This window comes from Corvus moneduloides, chromosome 3, assembly GCF_009650955.1.
Source record: "Corvus moneduloides isolate bCorMon1 chromosome 3, bCorMon1.pri, whole genome shotgun sequence".
Taxonomy (NCBI): Eukaryota; Metazoa; Chordata; class Aves; order Passeriformes; family Corvidae; genus Corvus; species Corvus moneduloides.
The window spans coordinates 80,488,396-80,514,387 of NC_045478.1; the positions used below are offsets into that span (position 1 = coordinate 80,488,396).

The window sequence follows — 25,992 nt, forward strand, 5'->3', positions numbered from 1 at the left end:
CATGTGATTAAAGAAAAACCCAAACCACAGAGTTTAGATCTGAATCCAAATCCTCCTCAAGCTTGGTGTGTTTTAGATCCAAGATTTTGATTCAGACCCTTGTCTATATAAATTGTAGCAACTCAAAATTTGCTGTAATTTTAACTAATATATCACACCAAATACATTGGCACCTACTTTGGATCTTAAAGGCTTTGTGGTAACTGGTAAATTAAGTTGTGGAACATAAGCAGTAAGTACTTTTTGGTCTAGAACAAAAAAGAAACATGGAAAATAAACGTGTTAACAGGCAAGTGCCAACTTGATGTTCCACTGAAATTATAAATTCCATTTTCCATAGCTCAGATGTGAACATTAATTTGCTATAACAAATACACGATCATTAGAAGAACTCATTCCAGAGTCAAGCTGTAGGGATACCTGTGACAGAACTCAACAATTTCCAGCATGAAAAAAATTGTCATGGTTCCAAAACCAGTTTTTGCTTACAGTTAGAACTCTGCTTCTATGAGGATTATCTATCAACCTCAGCTGTTTCCTTGCTCAAATATTTATGGAAGACATTGAACTCTTGCTAATGTCATTAACAGCAGCAATCCCATTTCCTTCCATAGGACAATTCATGGAATGCTTACAAATTAGAAAGCAGAACTTACCTATTATGAAAATATTTGAAATCCAAGTAAGCTTGACAGAAAGTAATAAACAAGCAAAATACCTTTCTCATTCAAGTGATCTGCCTTAACTTTCAGCAAAAGCAAAGATCCAATAACTTTAAACTGAAGTTAGAAAAATCAAAACACAAACTAATTTTATTTTTAAAAGCTGAATCTTATTAATCAGATGGATTTACGTACCCTTAGTATGAATGAGAACAGGAGTGGCCCAACTAGGAATATGTACATGCTTAATACTTACTTCCCAAGTAGCATAATTTTTTCTGAATTTGGAAGTGTTCGTCTTTATAAATGTATATACTGAAACCAGTTGTATAAGAAGTAATTACCCCAGTAATAAAATTAAATCATTTTCCCACTCTTGAGAATCAGCGTCCAAACCAAATTATGTCAACTATGCAGTTAGTTGTGGGAAAAAGATTTCTTTCCTAGAATCTAGGCCAGTAACTCCACGTTGAGAAAGTGCTTTCAAATTAAGTTAAAGGTCTTCTGACTCCAGCCACAGATGTTTTCTCTCACGGGTGGTATATGCTACCAACCAAGTTGACAATTTAGAAGCATTGAGAATATGCAGAATAAGCCTTCATTTCCCCTTACCCTCTGAGCTATGACTACCCAGTAATTTAAGTTTTCAAAGTAGTGTAATCAGACAGCTTCAAATCCTCTTCTTCAGCAGGCAGTACTGAAGAACAAAAATGCAAAATTGAAGCTCTATGCTGGATGTTAGTACTTACTGTTACTAGATGCCAGCCTTTTTCTCAATGCAACATTTTCACAACTAATCAGTATTTTAGCTTTTCCCAATGAAAGAATATTCTGCCTGTTTTCTCCAATTCAGTTGCTTTCACCATTTCCATTGATTTTGCTCAGGTAGCAAAAGGAACAAGTCTCTGGGGGCCAACAGCAACCTTCAAAGCAGATCTCTAGCCTCATCCTAGCCAGAAAAGCAGTAACACTTACAAGGATATGAGCTGATTTTGTCAGGCCCACCTGAAAGATTTTATATAACAAAACTATGTATGTTAGTTAAAAACAAGTAGTACTATACCTCTTGCTGTCATCTGAGCACAAACCACAAAGAGGGTGAACAGAAATACAGTTTCTTGAGTCTCCACATCAACAGTGACACCATTCATCAAAAGAAAACTACCAAAGCTGTAATTGTTTCCAAACATCCATAAATTAACTCCAATGCCTCACAGAGACCCACACTGCAACACCTGTCACGGCCAGATGTTTTTGTTTGTTCTGTAGGAGCAAACTCAATGCTTTCAACAAGAGGGGAAAACTGTCCTGGTGTTTTTTGGTTAAATGGGGAATTTTGATGCATCAGTCTGCTTATGTGTATATCTGCGTTCTTATCTATCTATTCATTACTAGCTTACATGTGAAATCATAAGTTTGTTGGTAGTTTTGTGAGTTTGGGCATAGTTTCTTTTCTTTATACAGGCAATGTGACCTGCTAGAGCCACTTTTTTTGAGTACACAAAAAAAATTCTGAGCCTGGAAAGATTTGGGGATAGAACTATTTCAGTTAAAGCGTATCTGAGTCAAGGTCATGTTGCCAAGGAAGAGCATGAGAAATTTGCCTTACTACTGCTCATACTGTGATTTTTATATTAAATACAAGATAAACATATGAAGTCAGATTTATAGAAACAAATTATATTATTTTACTGACTTAGTATGCTGTGGTTCAGTTCCAAGTAAAGAACATACTGCTTACTATGAGAGAAAGGAGGGGAGCTACTCTTTTACCCAAAGAGTGCATTCAGTAAACTGAATTTTTGGTATCTTTCTTCAATCAGGTAGCTAGAAAGTAGGAAGCGACTTCTTCTCCATTAAACAGGAGTGGGAAAATTCACCTACATTTGATTCACAGCTGCAAGTAACATCTATAGCTTAATTAAAAATTTCAAGTCAATACTGAGATGAGGGAAAATCTCAATTGTTTCCAAGAAGGCCAGGTGACACTTTGTCAGCCCAGCTGTACCTCAAGAGAATACACACAGATAAAACAGAGGCTTCTGGAAGTAGCTGATTCTGATTTCTCTGATCTCTGGCTGCTTGGAATTTTCTTTCTACATTTAAGGGTGATAAGCATTCATTAGGAAAACCCAAGCAAGTCTGCAATGATTCTTCACTCTGGCACAGACAGGAGACTCAACTTCTTTTGTGTGAATAAAGCTACAGTGATGAATTCACACACTAACAGTTACTGGCTGAATGAAATTTCTGTGGTCTTTGGTTGTGCCTCCAAGAACCAGGCAAATGGAGTCCCAGCTATGTCTGTTTCTGATGGGTGCAAAGCAAATTTTCCAAAACTGTCAGTGTATCATCTGCAAAAACACAACTGTGAAGCAGAATTGTGTTAGCCTGCATGGAGAAGAGTTTTAAATGCTGCAGCTGCCTGTTATACTTGGAATATCCATCTCCATGTAAACATCATCTTGGCTATTTGTCACTAGAAAAGATAACTTGTACAAGTGAAATATTTTAATACACCTGAAAAATATTTTCCCAAGTAACTGATTAATTTCAGTTTGTCTTTTAATTCTGGTTTTTGGACTCTGTAAGAAGCCATTGTAAACTACACTGGTGTACCCAGCTATGTCTTTTTCTTGCAAGTTACACAATTTAGATCAGCAGTACCTAAAATGCTCGGGTGCAGAGGGTCATTTTCCTCTAAGAAGTTGATAACCTTCCCCACACTGTGCTATTGTCTCAGTGGAAAATTTACCTCCCTACGGGTTACAGCTAGAGAGATTTGCAGCATATGTTTTAAACTCATTTGACTCCCTAAAGAGTAAATCATTAACTAGATTGATCAGTACATTGATGGGCCATATAACCGGGACAAACAAAAGTTAAACAAATGTCTCTTTTTCAGCACTGGTAACTCAAGGACATTTCCTTACAAGACCAGGACTTGGAAGCTTCCAGGTGAGATCAGTGTTCAAGGGGTTTTGGCCCAATCAATGTAACAATCACTTGTTGTATTTAATAGAGACAAGCACTAGCAACACACAGTGTACCTGCAGAAAACCAGACCTGAACACAATGAATTACGCATCATTTCCCTATGAGATTTAAACCTTCCCTGAACTGTAGATTCAGCAGAGAAAGGCATTCCCATCTACATTTAGCTGAACTTCTAAAAACTAATAATAAAATCCTCTGTTCCTTTATTTTTTAATTTGTTACTTCTAAGACCCAGGCAGCATCTGGGATTTTTATTACTGTAGGCCTACACAGAGAAAATTAAAATTACTTAAACTATATTGCAGCATTTCAGTTGGTGTATTTTAGTGCAGGTAATAGACTTTGTGGTGAAAATGCTCAGTTTCAGGAATTTTCCTAGCAGACTAAGAAACAATTTACTACTCTCTCCTGTGTTTTATCCCTTTTAGATTATATTAATAGAAAAGCTCCATGGTTACAATCTTAGTTTCTCTGAACTAGTGAACTCAATCCAGTTTACAGGAGTCACTAAAGTGTTCCTAACTATAGTGCTTTTCTTCTCAAATAGGTAAGATCTTCATCATTTCAGGAGCCAGTTGGATGTGAATATCCTCTGTTATTAAGAGAGAAGAAAACCAAAGAGGCTGATGAACTCTTGCAAGGACCCATTTGTAATACAACCTTTGGTAGGGTTTATTCTCCCAGTCTTAAAGTGAGCACAGACTGGGAAGTGTTATCCATCTTCTCCCTTCAGGAAAGGTGCAAGTTTCATCTGCAGACACCTTAGAATATCGTAAATTTTTTCGTATTGTGAAAGTCCCTATTCCACACAGGATCTCCTAGTGTGTTTAACTATCTTAGTTTCATCCTTGTAGCTGAACAGTTTGACTACTAGCTGAATAATATGGGCACATAAGAATCACTGAGAAATGCTGTTTATCATCACTAAACACAGCAGCATCTCACAGAAGACAAAATAAATAGCAGATGTCAATAATCCATCACTGTGTTCCCATCCGCAAATAATACAAGTCCAAATCTTCCAAGCTGCAGCTGTGCAATGACTTCCATTTGAATAAGGATTTACTGCTATAACAAGGAAAAATTTTCCTCTTGTTATCTTATGTACATATCCAATAGCTTTTATCACAACAGTGAAATAAAAGGAAGACTTGACAGGTGTATAGGGGCTGGTACTCAGCAGAATTGCCCAGAGCTCCTTTTTGGGATATGTGCTGCAAATTCACTGATGCAGGATGCCCCAGTACTCAACAAAAATACACAGTAGTAGCTTAAGTTAAAAATATTGGCACTGTGTCCACAACAATTTTGAGTGAACTCACACAAACATACACATGGGATATTAATGTCTTGAGATGTAACTCTTCCTTTTTCCATTGTTTCTCTTATGTGGTTTAGAGAACATCTTTTCAACATTCTTCACATCCTCCCCTTCCCACCATCCCAGAAATGGGGGCGACATTTAGGTCTCCCAACCATGAACTCATGGAATGAATCACACAAAGAGCTAGTGCCGGAAAATCCTGTTTCCTGAGAACAACCACAGAGCTCTGAGCAGCAAGGTTATGTCATGACATGCAAGTTGGCATTAAATCCACCCTAAAGTTCAGTTCATGTAAGAGTTCACCACCATATAAGATTTTACCAGTGGTTGCTCAAACTGAGTGACACAACAACCTGCTTAACAAATCCTCTCCTCCAGCACACTGTCCTCCCTGAGGGAGGACTACATGGGCAGCAGAGCTTTATCCTTAAATTATTCAAACCAAAAAGGCAAGGTTGAAGAATTTTAATTTCCTCTGGAGAAATTCTCATTTGTTTCTGCCAAACAGCTACAGGTTTCTGCTGCCTCTAGGCCAAAACAGCCTGACAGAAGCACTTAGTTTGGAAGTGCCTGGTAAGATGGGATGTTTCTCAATTCTTCTTTCCAATGAATTTATGTCTTCTCCGTGTGCCACAAGCAGGATTCCAATAGCTCCCTCCACCAGATTAAAAAAGACCAACACAGTTTAGCAGGATCCTTGACACTGCTGCTGCCATAGTGGGGCACATAAACCACCCCACAAAAGTGCTTCTAGGAGTTTCACAGTTCACAACCTCACACTTGAGAGCCTTACCTCACCCATAGTTCCAGAGATCTCGGCCCTGAATACATTAGATATGAACAGAACAGGGCAAGGAGATTGGTGCATGCATTCTGCAAAGGGTCTGCCCCCTCTGAGATGTCACTGCTCAAAGAACTACTCAATGTTTTTTACAGGAATAGCCACAAAATATGGGACCCATGAAAATGGACATTCTCCTCAGGGAGACGGCTGCACAATAAAGGGACTGAAAGACACTGGCTGACATCATGAGAAGAATTTAATTCCCAAATTATTAATCTATATTTTCAAGGCTTCTGCAGTATAAAAACATAATGCTTTTTTGACCCTCGGAATCCCCTCCCTGTTGGTACCTTGAGCTGATGAATTAAACTGTTTCATATATTACAGTTTGTTAGTGTTGTGCAACAGATTATAGATGGCACCTGCAGAAGGCATAAAAAGTACAGAAGGAACAGGAACAACTACTGCTATTCAGATCTGCAGCATATGGATTGCATTCAGCTCTGGTGAGCAGAGGGAGGGAACAGGCTCCTTTCCTACTAGGAAAATAAGTATTTTAAAGTCATCTCGAGTAGAACTTTCATTAGGGATGGTCTCTCCACTAGATTTTGTTTCTAGCCCAAACACTTCGTTCAAACCAGAACATATCAAATATTGCCTTGATTACCTAGGTAGCAAGCATTATGCACTGTTGTTGGCACCACAAGAAGCTGTCCCCGTAGCAGATCTGAGCTGCCAGTCACAGAGAAGCAATCCATGGAAAGCCCTCCTGAGAAATTCCAGTCTGCTCTGTCAGCAGCAGCACTGTGTAAAACACCGAGAGCCAATACCCCACACAGCACTGGGGCAAACACGCACTGAAGCACTGCCCCTTCCCTACACCTCAGCTCCACCAACAGCTCACTCACACCCTTCCCAGACTAATGTATCAGACTCCCTGACACCACCAGCTACAAAAAGGCCAGGGAGGGAGCTAGCTAAACGGACAACTGCAGCAAATCTCCTTCACATTGAACTGGTGCAAATGGAAAGCAGGTTTTATTTCTCCTTTCCCCATTAAATCCATATTATCACTCCATCTGACGCACTACCCATAAGTTTATATTGGTGAAGTCTATTTCTAACTATGTTATGTTAAAAAAAAAACAAGGTTATTGCAATGAGGTGACAAAATTTCCAGTACTTAAAGAAATCTCAGTGATGGAACATTCAAGGTTAATACATTTATTGTGAAGGCAGATAAGACTTACCAATAAAATTTTTACCCCACATAAACTCTTAATAAGTAGTTCTTGTATAAAACTTTAATCATTTAATGAGCTACTGCCTGTCCTGAAAAAAGACATCAAAATGGGTCAGACAAGCCTTCTATAGCAAAAATAATCAGTTAGCAGTGAAAATTTCCAGGACAACTGTAAGATTCAAAAATTCTTCCTATTATTTTATTTATTCAAGTTGATAAATTATATTAACTATGAATGGAAAGTCAGCTCCAAATCCTGTAAATGAGTTTGGTTTCGTGTCCAACCTTATGACCAGATATAACAGTAACATAAATTACTTTGCAAGTGCTTTCAGTGTATCGGTTTCTCCTAAAGTCTGGGAAAAATTTCTGATACGTAAAGCAAGAATGTGAAAGTAAAAATATCATTTCTCTTACAGCAAGAAAATAGAAATAGATACTTTTTTCTCTTTTTTCTTTCTTCAGGGAGAAGAAAATGTCAGAGTTTTCTTGTTGTTTCAGGAAAGCTGATGCTGGCAAGCACCTTTTGTTTCTCAACTGCAAATACAAGGCATGAGATTTGATCTTTTGTCAACATGAGATCAGTTCTTGTGGTCCAGAACTATTTCTGACCAGACCTTGCAATATAATAGAAACTGATTTCACCATGGCATTTCTGGTCTGAACATTTGAAGGCAAGCCCCATGTCTGTTAGTTACCTGCAACTTGCTAATGCAGTTTAGTCTTCTGAAATTTGAAACAGTGAAAGATGTATGTGACAATTACAAGCATGGTAATCTCTGGCATCCCTGTGCTGCCTGGTGGGGAACTGTACTGCCACATTAGTGTTGATGTAGGTGGATATGTCCACTCCCTGCTGCACGACTCTGAAAGCCACAGCAGCTTGGGCATTGTGCCATGGTAAGACAGTTACACTGAGCTATGCAGTCTCCTACAACCAGGAGTGCCTGATCAATACTTAGCTGTGCAGTGGGGAAATAGTTATGAAGCTTCCTGCTTCCTTCACTTGGTGTGCACACAGACACGGACATGTCCCTCTGCAGCTTCTGTCTCTGGCAGCCTACCCATGCTTCCACAAGGTTTACTTGCACTTCTTGGTTTACAGGGTGCGGAAAGCAGGGAAAGCCATGTGGAAAGTGTTGTTCATTTCCCGTAATAGCTTGCTACTCACACCTGAGGAGATTGTGGATGGGGAACCTTTACCTACATGCTGCTGTCCTGTCAGATATGTGAACATGAGCTGTCAACAGTCTGGTTACCGCTGTCTTGCAAAACAACAGTCAATATTACGTGGGAAACTACAAAACCTAATATTCCCTAGGCACACTGGGTGATTAGCTGTAAGACTGCAGCACACACATCGCTTCTGCAGTCTGTCTGAATCAGCCCTCTACACAGAGGGTTGCATTTTTCCATAGTTTTCTGCAGATTCTCCATTCAGGCTTTTCATGACTTAGGGAATGATGAGACCCTTAGGTTTGGCACTGGGCTAGCTTCTTTTAATTCTCCTTCTTCAAGGTAAAAGCCTTCACTCACAAAGAGCAAAGCAAATTCAGCACAGCATATGTGCTCAAATCTGAGGTTAATTGTCTCTATTGCCTGTGTTTTTCATAGCAATTAAAGCTATAAAATCTGTATTACATAAAGTACAATGCAACTCGACATCAACTGGAATGCAGAGGTGGTTTACTGGGGTGCTTATGCAGCCACCAAACAACCGGTTTCTGTCCTGTAAAACTAGAAACGACAACTTGGCCCATGCTTGCCTTAAGCTGGTTTGTGTCACCTTGTCCAGATCAAAAACCTGGCTGCTAGGATTTTTCATCAGAATTATTTTACAGTTTTTACAGATTTTTTAGGGTACATTCTGATCATTAGCACTTAAACATGATGTTGGATCTCCATGTACAGGTCCTGAGACAATGCCCTTCATAAAGGTTTGGCTGTGTGAGCTCAGTATTGATGGAGAGACAGCACAGTCCAATGGCAGCCCCTCTTCCCTGGTGTCCCTGCAGAGAGGCTCCCATGCCATGCTGGAGAGGCGACAACCCAGCTGGCGCTTGTCCCCGGCCACAGGACCTACTTTCCAGCTAAAACTTTACTGCTTGGCCTCTGCCTCATCCACTGCTCCTGCCACATTCCATCTTCACCATGGGCTCTGCTCATCCATGCCCATATTCCAAACTATGGGTGACTTCCCACTTAAGCAGCAGCCCATACCCAGGGAGAAATCCGATGCCAAGGGCTGGGGCTGCCTCAGGCCCCCATGGCTCCCTGCTCCTGGCTGAGTGGTGGGACACGCTCCACCTGCCCACAGGGAGCTCCCACTGTTCCCACTCCCTGGTCTTCACAGCACCTGACACTCTAATGTAGATTTCTTGCCTTTTACACTACATTTTTTACCATATTAAGAGGCAGTTGTAGTGGTTCAAGTAAAAAGGAATTGGTACCCTGAGACGAATGTGTAACGATTTTCTTTGGACTGAGGAAGGGAAATTCATTTTTAATTGAATAATACAAGAAAAAAGCCTTACATGTGCTAATATGTTGGACTCAAATGTGTTTAGACTGGATTATACAGATGTTTGGACATTGGGTAATTAGGGTAATTGGAGAAAACATCTAGACTATTTTGACACTAAAGATTTTGATATGGGTAAGGTCACTGTGACACTAAGATCATGCAAGTGATATAAATGTAGAGGAACTTGCACAATGAAAAAAAGCAATTTTCTATATAACACCAAAGATACCTTTAAAAATACAGAAATTAATTAGCTTTGGGTTTTTCAAAAATGGATCTTTGGAGATATCTCCCAAATCACATGTTTATACTTCTACACACAATCATATCTGCCATGCAAAGAAGAGTGTGAGTATGAAACAGAAAAACAAACTGTGATAACAAAATAATCAGTTTTATTTAATAAGTGTTTGGCTCTGGTAGCAGTTACATAAGGACTTTTTTTCCCTGTTTCTGCAGGAATAAATCTACAGCTGTCTGAACATTTTAATATGCCTGGTCAGAAACAAATTTAGCAAAAGTAACAACCAAAAACTTCACCTGTCTTATTTCAGTCTCCTGTTGATAATAATTCAAAACTCAATTGTCAATTTGTCCCATACTTCAGATGTACCTACAAGACTACCCTGCGTGGCATGGCAATTAACCAATATTTGTTATGCCTGCAAGTATTTCATGAATAGAGCCTGATTTTATAAGATATTTCAAGGCTGAAAAATAAGATCTGCAACATCCTTGGACATTTTAGCTACTTTGTATTAAAGCTATGGTTTTCCTGACATGAGGGCTTGATACACTGGTTTTCAAATGAGTCATGTTTATGGTATACAACAAATCTTTCATCAGAAATAGATAGTCTCATATTAAAAATTGTAGAGCAACTTCTCAAAAGAAGAAATTTGCAAAAAAAAGGGCAACAGTGAATATTTCTATATTGTCTTCAACATTAAAATAAGATGGTGTGATTGCTAACAAGAAGCTAAGTCAGAGAAGTTGCAGAATTTGCTAATTTTGTAGAATACCTTTCAGGTTAGAAAAGATTCACAGAAGTAGAATCAGTTCATGAAACTTTGAAAACCGTATTAACTCCTGTTTAGCAGATATCCTGTTACTGATACAAAACTATAATTATAGTAGCCTGTAGTTGCATCCACGTTACAGTGTGCATGAAATACTGCAACTGCTTGAAGTTCCTCCCAGTTAAAACCCTTCTACTTAAAAATTGCTGGATTTCCTGCAGTTCTTTTTGGAAACCAAGCTCTTTTGCATTACTACACATCTCTGGAATACAGTAAGAGTGCTTCTCCATCTCCTTAAGAACATTAAGGATTTTAAACACAGAATTTCAATAAAATCCACCAAGTTTACAGAAAACTTTCAAACAGAAGAGCTATTTGTTAAGAAGCATTTTCTCTAAAAATGCAACATTTCATAGGCAAATTGCCTTTTAAAAAACTTATTTTAAAAAGCCCAAATTTCTTGTTCTTTCTCTCTTTATGTTAATATAGTTTTTAATCACTTGTAGTTTTGATTACATAATTCTCATCAGGAGAGAAAACATTCAGCCATTCACCTAATCAGATTAGCTAGCAGAGATTTCACATGCTTTGTTATTGGTAACAATTCTCTTTTAAATCTCAGATAATGAAAAGCCATCTATCCATAAATGAAGGAGATTAGTTAAAAGCAAACAAAATTACCAAAAAAGGGAGTCAGTACATGCATGTACATGATTGGGGCGAGAGAACTTTCTCTAGGCTGCCTGGAGCTAGATGGCTATCTCGTATATATCAATTAACACATTCTTCCTCTTTTGTGCTTTTCTTTTTTGATCCTTCAAAATTATATGTACCTATCTTTGGATATGTGTGACTCTTCTCTCTCTATTTTTCAGCCCATGCTGCACTGATATAATTTTTGGCCTTTCCCAAATGCTCTTTGAGTAGATGAGGAAGCCATCCTTTTCACCAACCCAGTTTCCACTGGCTCCTGAAGAACTACAGAGGTGATGGTAAACAAACAGCAACAACTGGGCAACTGCAACTGTGCCTCACAGGCTGTTCTTAGACTCAGCCATCAATCCAAAACACAGCAGTGATTTGCCAGTCACCTATGAATAAAGCATAAATATTTGCCAAAAAATTTTTTAACCTCGTTATCTCCTGTGGCTCTGAGAGGCATTACAGGCACACTGTCACCAATCTGGCCTTTACCAGAACATCAGGATTACCTACCAATCCCTAATACATATTTTCTAAGAGGAAGGGGTCCCCAGACAAATTCCAAAACAATCTACTACATACAGTGGGACTACACTTCACCAGACAGATCAGCCACTCTCCACAGGATAAGGGAAGCGTCCATAATGAAGCTGAGTGTGGCTGATAAATTATCCCTAGGGTAACAGAGTACTGAGTATCTCTTTTATTAGGTGATGAGCAGAAGAAGGGTAACATCTGGATTCACAGTCCATCAGGCTAAATCTGCCAAGTGTTCAATTCAAGTTCAGTTTATTTGAACAACACCGTAACAGTTAAATGGGTTCCCATGGCACACATCCCAGTGCAATATGGAAAATGAAATAGCAATAGTGCAATGGTGTTCACCTTTGACATGAAAAATGCAATGAAGAAAAAGGTCTATCTGAGAGACAGCAGATAGTCAACAGCTATTTAAGAAAGAAAAACTGCGAGCAGCAGAGATCTCTGGGCTAGAAAAAGCTTAAAATCTTGATCAGTGTGCTACCACAACAATGCAAGTGACCTGAACACTGAAAGACCAGCCCTTCTTTTCATAGCATCATTCACAGCTTCAGGTTAATGGACATGAGGGAGTCCTGGCCTCCTTAACTGAAATAACAGCACTGACTTTTTTTCACACAGTTGCTAAGACAGAGGCTGCCTGTTGAAAACAAACTCCCACGTTCCATGTTTTCATATGCAATCTGCAGGAATTTTAACACAATGTGCAAGCACTTCAGGACAACACTGAAGGTTGTCAACTAATGCAGCAGCAGGTAAGCAGCAGGAACCTCACCTGATATACTGCAATCAAGCTCAGGCAGGATTCCAGGCCGTGGGGGACAGCAGGACTGATTGAGAGGCATGAGCTTGGAAAAAGAGTGTATTGTGAGACCAACACACACTGAATGGGCTTGCCCAGATAATACAGTCAGAATGAATAACAGGTATTTTCGCACTCCCAGTTTCACGAGCTTTTCTTAATGGTTGTGTTGATGAACTGTACACATACACAGCCTTAGCTCTAATTTACCAGAGCTGTATGTGCAGACAGTCAATGTCACTGATGTAGTATGACTCATTAAGCCTTACAGGTTGCTTGTAAGAAAAGAATTTTACAAGAATGTGTGCATGTTATTTATAGCCCATTTTATTTATAACCCATTTTATTTTGAAACAAACACACTGGTTTTGAGGGGAAAAAAGAAACATAAAAATCCTGAGACTCGAGCTTTTTTCTTCACATATTTTTGGCATGAGCACAGCTCCCCATTCTGTTGACTTTAATTGCTGTCTCTTCCAGGTTCTACTCACTTCTGTTTCAATTGAGCCAGTGCTTCCACCATGCTCAGGTATCTATCAGCCAATCTCTGGCTCACAGAACAGTCTTTATAGCCTTCATTGAGCATGTTGTTTAAGAATGGCTGTGTTTTGGAAGAGATTGTGCCTTTGCCACAATGATCAAAACTAATATTTTCACAGAAAAAAAAATTTAATTTGGACTGATAGTATTTTAATAACAGCTTTGGTGGATATGGAATTTATCAACCTCCTATTAAGAAAGTGAGCTATATTTGCCCTAAAAAGTGAACAGGATTTTAACAAGTTTAATTTCATGAATTAGTGGCTATTTAGGTGGACCTTTAGGTTCTGTAGTCACATGCATTTGTCAACAACATGTAAGACGGACAAATATGACAATAGGGCTGATTCAAGAAAGTAAACACCATCCAGTAGCAATAAAGAGCAGGGAGAGGTGATTTTACACTCGATATGCCTGGCATATGCCCAGTGGTATCCTTTTGGTCAACTTCTACCTGTATATACAAAAAACTGAGACATGCTTCTGTTATGAACAGCACCAACACCCAGGTACATGCAAACAGATTTTATCACACCTCCAAGGCTTCATATCCAAACATGCTCATTGACAGTATCAGATACTTCAGTTATCTCCAAGATCCTCTGCACACTCCTGCTGTTATGGGATAGAGACCCATAATTTCCCTTGTTCCAGACTGAAGAGGACAGACACATGTCCAGCTTTGTCTTGCTTAAACTCCCACTGGACTCAGCAGGATGTTATGGAGAAGGCTGGACACATCCATTATAAAGACTGTGGAATATTAGAATTGCTATTATGAAAAACCTCCTCTGGGACCCATGTGCAGCTGAACCTGCAGCTCCTGTATCCACAACACATATGACATGATCATAGATCTTCATTTCAGTTGAGTGACTGTCTTAGGCATTTCTGCTCTCCAAGTCACACAGGGGCGTGCAGAAGAAAACTGGTATTCCAGAGGGCCAGGACAGAAGCTGCAGCTGTGACACCCCTCTTTAATAGGAAGGACTGAAGCATGGCAGGGCAGAATCATTTCTGATCTTTTAGAAGAGTTTGCTGGCAGAGCAAACCATCTCGCCTCCCCTCACCCATGCTACTTCACCGTTTGAACTGCCTTGCAGACACCTGGCACACATCACACGACTTTTTAATCAGTACAGGACACAGAATGTGTGTGTGTATATGACATAATGCAGCCCTCAGGCCATTTCATAGTCACGACGAATGAAAGGAAATTAGGTAATTAGCTCCAATTATACTTTGACAACAGCTTCTAAATCTCACTCCACTGAACGGTTTTCTAGCAAAAACAGAAGCAGTAAAAAGATAATCACAAAGTTTTAAAAGATGTTGACTTTTATTCAAGCAAGAAACATCACGTATGAGAAAGAGAAAGCATGTAGTCGTACCTCTCAGGCACACACGCACACCTGCTTTGCTGTTGTTGATAGCAGATTGCTGCAGGACATCCTGAGAGACATCCTGCATACCTCAAAAGAGCTCGAGAGTATGAACTGTGACCCCCTTCAGCTTTGATAGACTTGTCATTTCTTTCAAACTTTTCCATCCATCATGCACACTCTTTCTAATGTTTAAGTCAATTTTATGGAGATCCCTGGAGGGAATTTCATTGCATGTCTGACACTGCTTTAATTGCTGTCAGTGGAAACAGTGAGTTTATACATGTGATTAGTCCTATTTTTAACCTCCTAATTTCATTGGACACTGCTGGTTGCTTCTTATTCGAATTAAATGAATGTGATTTCCTGATATGTTTGTAAAATGAATCTCGGGAGCTTCCTCACCCGCGATGTGCTGAGAAGACTCGGGATAGCAGTTTTAAAGAAATTTACTTTTGTAACAAGGAAAGATACTGTGTGACCTTCTGATTTCTCCTGTCGTAATAAGCAATGCCAGCAGTAAAAGCTCTATTCTCTCATTATTTAGGATGACAATCAAGAGAGCTACTAAAATAAAACCAAATACTGCCAGAGGCAGTTCCTGAAGTGACCTGATCTGAGATTTGAAGGGAGATGGTATTCTTTTTGTTCTTTTCAGTCTTTAGATAACACAAATTCATCAACTAACAAATACAGCTGCCCTGTAGCGCTTCCAACACAGTCAAAACCTAACAATTTAGAAATCTTGTCAAAAGATAACTAACGTTAGACTCCTATGCATCATTCCCTTAGACCGAAACACACAAACAAAAAATAGCAGATCAAAGCAGTCAGATCAAATTACATAAACTTCAGGGGGAAAATATCTGACATTCTGGTTATTAACCCCAAGGGAACTTTAAGCTTTTATGGGGGTTTTCCAATCATTTCTGGAAAACAAAAGGAAGAAAAGCTTTGCATGGGAATGTATATAGTGTACCCCTGCATACACATATATGACTGGCATGGGTCATCTTAAGATAGGAAATGGCAATCTAGGGAATTTATTACAGCTGATGGATCCAACATTTTGAAGCCCCAGGAAGCCTATAGGAAGAAGTTCTGCGATCCTTAATAATGCCTGACACCTCTCTGAGTTTTTCAAGAGAGCCTTCGGACCAGGTTTCCCAGAGTGTTGTTGGTACTGCTGCTACGGAAAAAGACCGTATACTCCAGAGGGGGTGAATGTAGCAGCAAGATCAGCTCTCAGCTCTTTGGTCTGCGCTCACATGATGGAAGCATCTTTCATCCAGACCCAGCTTCTTTTCTCCTTTGAAAGGCAGGGAAGGGCAGTGAGTAGAGAAGCTTCCAGGTCCATCTGACCTATGTGCAAAAATAGGAAGAGGCATCCAAACATTCACATTGTTCTTTGTAGGAAAGACCAGGCTGCATTGATTCAGAGCTCTTTTTCTTTAGGGGAGAAAGAGTTTTGCACCATGAAAGGAAACACATACCACAGCCTGAGAACCCCAGCTTTAGGGCAGTGATAAGGTTGAAACACTAAGCTCTCACAAGTCAGGAAATACCAAGCAGATGACACCTGGCTCTCTGCACCGCGCAGAACACTTTGGCCAACGGCATGACAAGACCAGAAAATAGACAATTTTGCTGATCACTTCCTGTCGTGTCAAATTGATTGCTCCAATTCTTTACAAAAGGTAGAGTAGGATCAAATATACATATTTGTGTGTGTGTGTGTGTGTATGTATATATACACATACACATACGAAAATCTATACAAAATAATCAGATTGGATAATTTACACAGGATGTAAAGAACCAGACTGTGGCCACAACTGCCTGATGAACTCTATTTGTATATTCTCCATTATTTGTGTTCAGTCTTGCCCGCAAGAAGGTGTCATTCAAGATTTACTCTCATTTATTACTGAACTTGAAAATGATGGTACACCAAGAAGGCCAACAAGGCATGAGCCTCTTTTGCCCAAACATTGTACAAACACAAAGAGCTTACAGTCTATACATTGAAAAGGCATTTAAACACTGAAGATGTACTAAGGAAAAATCAACTGGACAGGGAAGGAGAATACTGGAGAAAAATCTACAGTGGCTGGAGAGAGCCCAGTCACAACTGTGACGACCAAAGGATGGCCCTTTCCAGGTCCTCTGGGCTCACTCCTAGCAGCAGTGTTTCAGCTAGCTCTGCTCTTTGCTTTCACCTCAATACTACACGTATTGTGAACCTGTGATTAGCTCACCATTCACTCTATCAAACCAGCAGTGCTGTGTCTACTGAGCTTTAGTGAGTCCCTCACCAGCCACAAAGATGCAAAAATTAATCTCTATCAGCCATTTGGTCTCAGTGTCAGATCTAGCTTTGCCATCTAGTAGGAAATACTCAGACTCTCTCATTGCCATACATCTCTCCAGGTCTTGCATCTAACGAACATAGACACTGACACTTCATAAGAGAGGTGCTTGATATCCAGTTTGCAGTGGAGAAAATTGCTGCAGTAGTTACAGACAAGCAGATATATGAGCTCTGTTTTTTGCGATTCTCCCTTCAGAGTGAAATCAATTATCCATGCATGAATATTGCCTTGTAATTTTATTGCAAATTAATGGAAGTCCATCATCAAGCACTGACAGAACTTTTGCTCTGGGAGTCATTGAGCACCTGGAAAAGGGAAACTTAAACAGAAGAGCAATTTACCAAATGAACACTTCTTTCAAAAAAAATCTTTTCCTTTCCCTCAGAAACGTAATTTATGGAACCTTTCAAGGAGAGAACATGATGGAAAGATAAAACCTCCTGTTCAAAGTTCAGATTTGCAACTAAATCCACTTAGGCTGAAATCTATCAAAAATTTGGCATGCTTGGAAAATGCCTTCCCAGGAGGACATGGTCTGAAATACAATCCCATTAAATACAGTGTGAAAAATAAGCTGTCCACTTTGTTTTGTCTTTCTCACTAGAATTTATGTAATAAATGCTGCAAAAAGAAACAGAATGGATACATGTAATGAAATTAATATGACCTATGCTTTCTGTAGACTGAGCTCCTCCTCATGTCTCAGGGCCAAGAGCATCTCATATGCTAGGCCATATATTCCCTCTTGTCCACATCAGCCTGCTCTGAGCTCTCAGGAACGCTAATGGTTAATTAATGTCAAGCCACGCCATGTCATTAAAGACACTTTCTTTTTACAAAACTCTTTTCTACCTTCAATAGCTTGTGTCAAGACTTTTTTCCGTTTGAGATTTTTCCCTTTTGAGTTCCGATCTGATGTTCAACTGAGTGGCAAGTGCTGAAAAATCAAGGTCCCCAGCTGTTCCACTCCTCCCCTCCGGACTAAAGCCGGCGGGGAGAGAAACAAGGGCTCCCCCTCCTTCCAGCCCTTTCCAGAGGAGACGGGGCAGACCGCGCTGCTCTTGCTCTCCCTCCCGTGGCGGATCCCTGAAGTGCCATGGAAGAAGAGAGGTGACCTTCCCGCCCCGAGGACGCTGCGCAAGTGACGCCACCGGTCTGTATTTGCAAAGGAATGGACGGGAGAGAAATGGAGAAATATCTGCATAGAAACTCCCACCTCTGCTTTTTATTTTGAGTCACTTAAGTATTTGATGGCTCTCTTCCAAAAATAAGTCATCCAACACACCAGAGATAATTTACTAAACAAATAAACCTATGGTTAACTCAAAGCCTTATTTAGTTTCTACGTTGACAATCTTTTTCATTTCTGCACCCTCTTGTGGGGACAAAGGTATCTTTACAATATCTGTTACCCTCGAATACATCATGGTATACTTATTTCAGGACCAGGTTTCACTTACTTGATTTCATTTCTTTGGTAGAAATTTTTACTTTAAAAAGTGACATATGCCACAGTGAGTTTTCACTCTAGAAGGCCCATGAGCCCACATGACAACTGCTCTCTGGAGTGCAGAAGTGTAATACAGCACTATTGGTAAAAAAAGGTGATGCACAGTGACCACAGCATTAACAAATATAACTTTACAGAGCCTGGGTCAGTTTCACTGATACCCCTTTGTCTGCACTAAAAGGCATCAATGTGGATGACACACTGAATGAGAACTGATTAAAACACTGTGATTAAACGCAACAAACAATTCTTCACCGGCACAGATGAGGACAAATAAATCAACTGAGACAACTGAACCAGGGGCCGTTTGTTAGCTGTGTTCAATGTGTCCTCCCACATCTAATAGTAACTCTCCTTTTAATACCATTAGGTTCACCTCACAGTCCCAGAGAGGAACCCAATGTGTTTGCATGACCGTAGAAAATCAGGATGAAGACAAGTGCCCTGAAACCAGCATGGCACGCATGTATCAGCCTCACTGAGAAGAGATTCTCACATTTTCATATCACCATCTTTCTGATGTGCTCTCAATGCCATATTTCTACTGTGTATTCTCAGAACAGAGGTCCCAAACCCTAGATTCTGCCATTTACAGAAAGATGCCACTGTGAAGAGCAGCATCTAGCAAAGAAAAAGGTTTGGGAAGCAGTTCTCTAGATAGCATGATCTAGGTCCCCAGCAGATCATATTCTGTGATACTTCCTTCAAGACACATGGTCTGATTTAACAGCATTTCTGTAAAAGTAGACATGTTACAGTTAAAATATGGTTAAGATGGTTTGCATGTCCACCAAAATGTCACTCTGTCTTCTCCCCCTCCTTCAAAGTAGTAAGAAGACTCAATGGCAGATTTTACTCAGACTAAACTCAACCATTCTTCCACTTTACTCCAGATAAAAGCAAGAGAAAGATAATGGAACTGAGGCATTGCCTTCCCACCCTGACATCCACAATGCCTGCAGGTTTTCTCTGTACCTCAGCTTGCTACATGGACCATAGCGAGTCCATCCTGATTATCAATAAAAATATTCTTTATCTGTCACTAGTTGCATTTCAAAAAATGTACAGATCTCTCCTGAGCTTTTACACTGTTTACTCACTGACAGTATCTTGCTTTAATTCTAAAAAAAGGTCAGAATATGGGTAATCGCATGATAAATCCAGCCCAAGTAAAAAGACTGTGAGTACTTCATGGCAGCAATTTTATTCTAAAAATCTGCAAAATACTGCATGCAGCCATGACTTAAAAAGCATTCCAAAGCAAAGGAATTTTTCTTTGTTTGCATGTAAGTACCCTTTAGGTGCTCTAGGACAGATTCAAAGATTTACAGCATATGTATGACAGCTAATTTGTATACTGTTTAAAAATGAACACCTAAAAGACAAGAAAGTATATTATTACATCCTCAAAACAAATTTAACACAACACAAAAGAAAAAAAATTATCTTTACTCAGTGACTCAGAAGATGACAGAACAAGCAGCCTAAAGTAAATGAAGGAAAAAAAGCCAGCTTTTGGATAGGTATGATGTAAACATTCTTGAGCAAGTTTTCTAGCAACCCACTGAGCAAGCCAGGGAGAGAGCTAGAAAGGATCTCCTTCAGGAAATGTTTTCTCTTTCTGTCCCGACAAGAATTCTAGGTTGTATTCTCTAGTAGCCTGGATTTTCAACAGCTGATGAAACACTTAGTGGTCATTTTTAAAAGGTAATAAATTAGAGCGGGGAAAATATTCACTGAAGGGCAGTTACCAACTCATCAAAGCGATTTCTTCTGCAAGGACCAGCTAAAACTTCCATTTGGAAGACTGACACACAAACTTATTTCACAGATTCTGTGGTAAGATGTGACACTCCATTAGCTTTGCTGCTTGACAAACACTGATAATTTGGTAAGGTCATATCAAGAAACCCTCTGACACTGTTATCACACCAATCTAAAACTAGTCCATATACTTGTAGGGAGCTTTCACTTCCCCATAACCGAAGTTTGTATCCTTGTATCCTGTGCATACCACTGCACTACAGCAATGGCTGTAATTCAGACCAGTTCCCGATGTACATGGGGCAGCTGAGCAAAGACTGAAACTCTGCAGGAAAAAAACGCAGATGTTTATTCTATACCTTCTCTCTTCTGCTTAGTTTATTTGCTTATGGGCAATATCTTGTTACATCTTGTTATCCCTCCTTTTCTTTTGGCATAAAATATTCTGTGTGAGATTAGCATATTGTAAATTTTTTCTGAAGTATTTTCTACTTTCAGGTTCGCCTCCAGTGTTGCACTGGAAAGTGTTTTATCTGCCACTGTAGGTAATATTAAGGCATTGATTAGCAATTAATGATAAGAAATGGATAAAGTAATGTCAACAGAAGCATATCCCCTGAAAATACACAGGCGATTGAGACCAAATTACAAGCATCACCAGAATTTTGTTGTAGAAGACAGTAGAGGGGCAGAGGAGGCAGTATTCACACAGTGAAAAACTACTTTGAGTATACTAATTTGGAAGAAAGCATTCCAAATTTTCATCGTGAAATGGCCTTCATCATGAATCTATCATGTCAACTCTCTAAAAAACCTATCTCACAACACAATATTGAATCAACCAGAAAATTGAGATGCATTTGGGGTTTGATTCTGAAGAAAACGCAAAATTTTTGTAAATCCCTGAGTCCTTTGCAGGATGTGACCTCCATTTACTCTGCAGATTGCCCAAGAGTGTTTGAATTTGTTCAGATAAAAAATGTCACTCCTGAACTAAACTCAGGCCTTCATCGCTGTTCAAAAATAGGTCTTTGATTCCAACTCTTTCTTACTCAGTTTTTAATTTTCAGGCGCCTCTGCACTTCCTGGTCCCAGGCCTGACAGGAAATGAAGTACCAAAATACCATGAAAATGGCTGCGCCTGTGGTGAGGCTGGTCTGGCTGAAGAAATGGAAACATGAGCAAAGTCCTGAGCAAGCCAGATCTTGAAAAGATCTGTAGCCTGGTTTCCAGACCAACAGGGTTCAGATAGGTTTTGGATAGCAGCTAAACCTTTGGAGGCTTTTCAAAACGAACTAAACCTTGAGGTTTGCCCACTGTCAAGAAATACAGCCGTTCCTCGAGGCATTTAGTAGGCAACAGGGGACTGATGACAGCATCAAGACTGGCCACAATATGCAAGATCTACTTCTGTTTCCTCTGTCCTGCTCTTCCTTCCCCACTCACATTCATTTCTACTCTTCTAGTTTTAAAAATCTTATGGGCATGCAGTCAACCATCATCTTCATTAATGTCCTCCACATTATAAGGTGCAGTTTACGTTGGCCGCATGCACAAAAATTACTTCCGACCCCTGATGAAAAGTTTGCTGATGCTTTCAGTATCAACTCCCACAGGTTTTGGTGTTGTTTCTTTAATAAGAAGTGTCTCGAGAGTTTATTGCAAGGAAGCATTGTTGAATGTGTTTTATTTTCAGAGCTGATGTACCCTTGGTTGTACCAATGCCCATTTGCAGTAACAATGTTGTTAGGATCTGGAGCCACTTACAGTTTTATTTATGGTCTTGGTTTTTCAGTCACAATTAGGGTAACTTTTCCAAATGTTTTGGTTTGCAGGCGCCATCCAAATGGGTCCTTAACTTGGAAAGCTTTGATTGTGTTTAGCTTCCCTTTACTGAACTACCTTAGTGGTCCATCTTATATTGGTCAGTGTTGTGGAAGCTATCCAGAGCACTAAATGCTATTGAATACTCACAAAGCATGTGCCAAGGGAGAAAAAGAAAACAATTGTTCCCCAAAATATTCAGCTGCTGATGAAAGGAACTATTAACAGGCAGAGGTGTTCATTTCAAGAAGTGATTTCAAGCAAACTTTCTTCCTTTGTAAGATCTATTGATTGTATTGAGAAAAGCACATGGTTCAGCAAGGCTGTGAAAGAATAGTTTGTGGTACGTTGCAAGTCATCAAGATTTTAAAATAAGAAACACTTGTATTGTATTGTTTGTAGAAGTACATCCACACACACAACACTGCAACTGAGATAAAAGCTAAGTTGATGGTTTCATAAATGCAGTATAAACAATGACAAAGTGTGTTGGTAAGCGCAATGATCATAAACTTACTTATTCAAGGAACAAAATAAGCTTTCTTCAAAGCACTGTGTTTCAAAACAAAAGTACCTATATCATCAAGATATGCCTATTTCCCTATTACAAGAAGTCAACAAGGCTCCGATCTCCTCAGTTCCACATATCCAGAAAGAACTGGAGCATCTCACAGAGCAGAATAAAAATACAGCATTGCAAAAATGTTCCAACAGCGTGTTACAAGAATTGCAGAGTGTTACCTGGTTTTCTACAAACAAGGTAAAAGGACAAGGCTACTTAAGATATTTTGTGGAATGTAAGAATGTTTTACATTAGTATCTGACACTAGGGGAGAAAAAAACAGGAGCAGCCAAACTGGCTGCAGTCCCTCACATCTCATGGGCTCTTACGAGACAGCTCTCAGCCTACCTTCCCATAATGAAAGCCATTGTTCTGTTGCCAATATTTGTTCATTTGAAATAACAATAAATACCATACTAAAGAATATTCTCCTCCTGCATGCATCCCTGAGGCTCAGTTAGCAATTAATAACTGGAATATTACATTTCCCCTCACTTTATCTATTATTGCAATATGGCCCTACTCAGGAGACCAGAGTCCAGGAGCAACCTTAGCAAAGAGTAATTTTTGATGACAAGAAGCCAAGACTGGTACAAACTCAAAGTAACTTTGTGCTATCTCTAACCCAGTGAATGCACAGAAGTCGTGAAACTCTTAGACCCTGATGCACACCATGGCTTCCCAAAAAAGACTCAGGTGTGCAACCAGCCCACCTGTCATGTTCCGTCTCTATCCTGGCACATAGTCAGGGAGTCAAGTAAGTTCTGTCTGGATCCACGGTTTGGGCAGAGAGGGACAGATTACAACACTCACACTCACTTTACATATAGACATGAGGTTCAGGGGACCAGACTCTAGACACACTGGTGCGTTTCGAGTACCTGCAGACTACTCTGATGCATCTGCCTGCCAGAAATCCTCCTAACAGCTGCTATATTGTAGGAAGCCATATGCTCATCATTCCTTGCAAATCTGCATTCACGTAAGACAATCAGAAATCTCTTGGAAGTATTATTCATGTGAAAACTCTTTAATTTATTGCAATTGGACTATTGAAAAGCTTCCAACATCTGAAAATCACATATTCACCTGGATTATAGACATGGGTGGTTGTTGTGGGTATTTCTGCCCAAGTGAAAGGCAAAAATATTATTCCTAATTAAATGGGGAAACAGCTCTGTAAACTACTAAAAGTCTTTTCTGAAAGTAATACTTGATCTGTTCCTAGAGCTAGTGAGGACATAAAGTTAAAACAGCCCAGACATCTGTTTATATAGATGAAAAACTTAAAGACAGATGCTGATATCCTCCCTTCCTGCCAAGCCATCACCCAGTTTGTTGCTTAGAGCCCAGGCAAGGGAAAAAAACTCTGATCCATGTAGTTACCTTTTGGAAAACGGCAGAGTTGCTTTTGCTAGAGGGAACTATAATTTTATTATCATGTTTCTGCTAAGGTTCATCTTATGTCAGATTAACCACTGCAGTAAAGGAGACTGTGCCCCTGATATTGCCACCACCTGGCAAGATGAGTATACCTGCAACAGTGTGCACTGTCACGGGTATTGCCATCAGGGATGTGCATTCCCTCTCCACAATCATCCTGTAGTTCTCATGAAACTCAGATCCACAGTGAAACATGCCCTGTTCCCATGACCTCTAGTTATTTATGAAATTTTCAGCCTTTATCTGTTATTCTTCAAACCACAAATAAAAATAAAACCTGCATCTGATGTGTAGAAAGGAATGGCCATTCTCAGTTGTCACACAGGGCACAGCAGATGAAAAAAAAGCCATAGATTTTCTTGGTTTTCTACACAGCTTGGGGTTATTGTTCCTTATAATTATGCAGATATTATCCACGAATATTTGAGAAAGATACATGGGGAAAGGGGTTGTATAGTCTGTGAGCTACAAGCAAAATGACTACAGGAGCTAAGAATGATTAAGCACTGTGGTATTTGTTGCTGTAATAGCACTGCTTTTTTATTGTTTAAATTGGTAAGTACAGAAATAGTAGAAATAAACCTGCCTCATTCAAAGTTCAGTTATGTGGGAAGATGTAGAAAGTATACGTGCATCTGTGTGTGTCTGTGTGTGTTCTTCTATTCCTACGGGTGCCTTCCTGTCCATTACTTGTTTTAGGGATGGATTTCCAATGTAGTCTAGTATTTGTATGGGTGAGCCCTTGTAGGAAGAGCACAGGCAGCAGAAAAACTAGCATGAGCTCACTACCTACAGTCCTCTACTAACAAGGCTAGCTACGCCTACCAAAATGTTCAAGTTTATTTCAGTCTGAAAGCTTGATGTCTTCAAAACCATTACCTTTTTCATAGCAGAGGCAGAGGGTGGGAATTCCACCAGGATTCACTTTTCTGCTCATGGTTCATAAAGATGCAGACTACTATAAGGTACAGAAGTGAGTAATGCACACTCCGAATTGGTGAAAGAAGGAACAGAGGGACTTCAGACATCACTCAGATAACAGTGAAGTCAAATACATTTGCATGAGTCTATGACATTTCATTTTTAAAGAGCTTGGCAAAGTGCTCTTGGCCAGATTTTTCTTCCCTTTTGTGAGGCAGACAGCCCCTCACTGAATGAAAAGTATATTCTGCAGTGATTTATATACGTATTTTAAAAGGCTTTGACATCATTTGGGTTATGTATCATTTAAAGACACTATAACAGTCACAATCACTCTTACTTTACATTTGGACAAACTAAGGTTTGGTAGCATTTCTAGTTTACTTCCACACTAATATTTAGAACTCTTTTTATGTACAGAAAAAAATAATATTACATGCACTATCTTGTAAATTATGTATATACATTTGTGAAAGTGAACTTGAAAGTAAATTGCAATGTTAATCTGTTAACTAGAATAGTATATATCACCTAACAGTCTAAGGATGCTTCAAATGAGGGTCTTAAAAAGTAAAATATGAGAATCACTTGACTTTATCTGTCCCGCACTTTAAAATACCACACACAATAAAACTCATGGAGCAAACTCATTCCTTTAAGGTTTTCATTTAGCAGCTTCCAATCTACAAATCATTTAAGAGGAAAAAAAAAATAAACTTAGACAAGAAGGCAAAACTTTTTCTAAAGACTTTCAGGTATGTGCAGCTCAGTCATCCCCCACTGCCATTTCAGCTTGAGCTGTCCCTATAGAACCTTACTCAATAAGCGGGAAAAAAAGGGGAAAAAAATTAAAAAAGGAAAAAACCCAACTTTCAGTATTTTAAAAAATTTTCTGAAAGACTTAAACAAAATAGGGTCTATTTCACTTTGCAGCTGCCTGTAACTTTACCATAATAAACTCTAAGCACACAGCCTTCACCAAAACACTTAAAAACAGCTTGAAAGAGGTACTCGCTGCCCGTTATGTTTACTTAAGCACTTGTTTAAAAACACATTTAAGGAAAATGTTTTTATTTC

At 39.4% G+C, this 25,992-nt stretch overlaps 1 protein-coding gene across 4 annotated transcripts in view; it reads right to left on the minus strand.

The window, feature by feature from the left end:
- The window catches only part of SMOC2 (SPARC related modular calcium binding 2), a 140,753-nt gene that overhangs the window by 113,533 nt on the left and 1,228 nt on the right, over positions 1-25,992 (minus strand). The window lies entirely within an intron of this gene.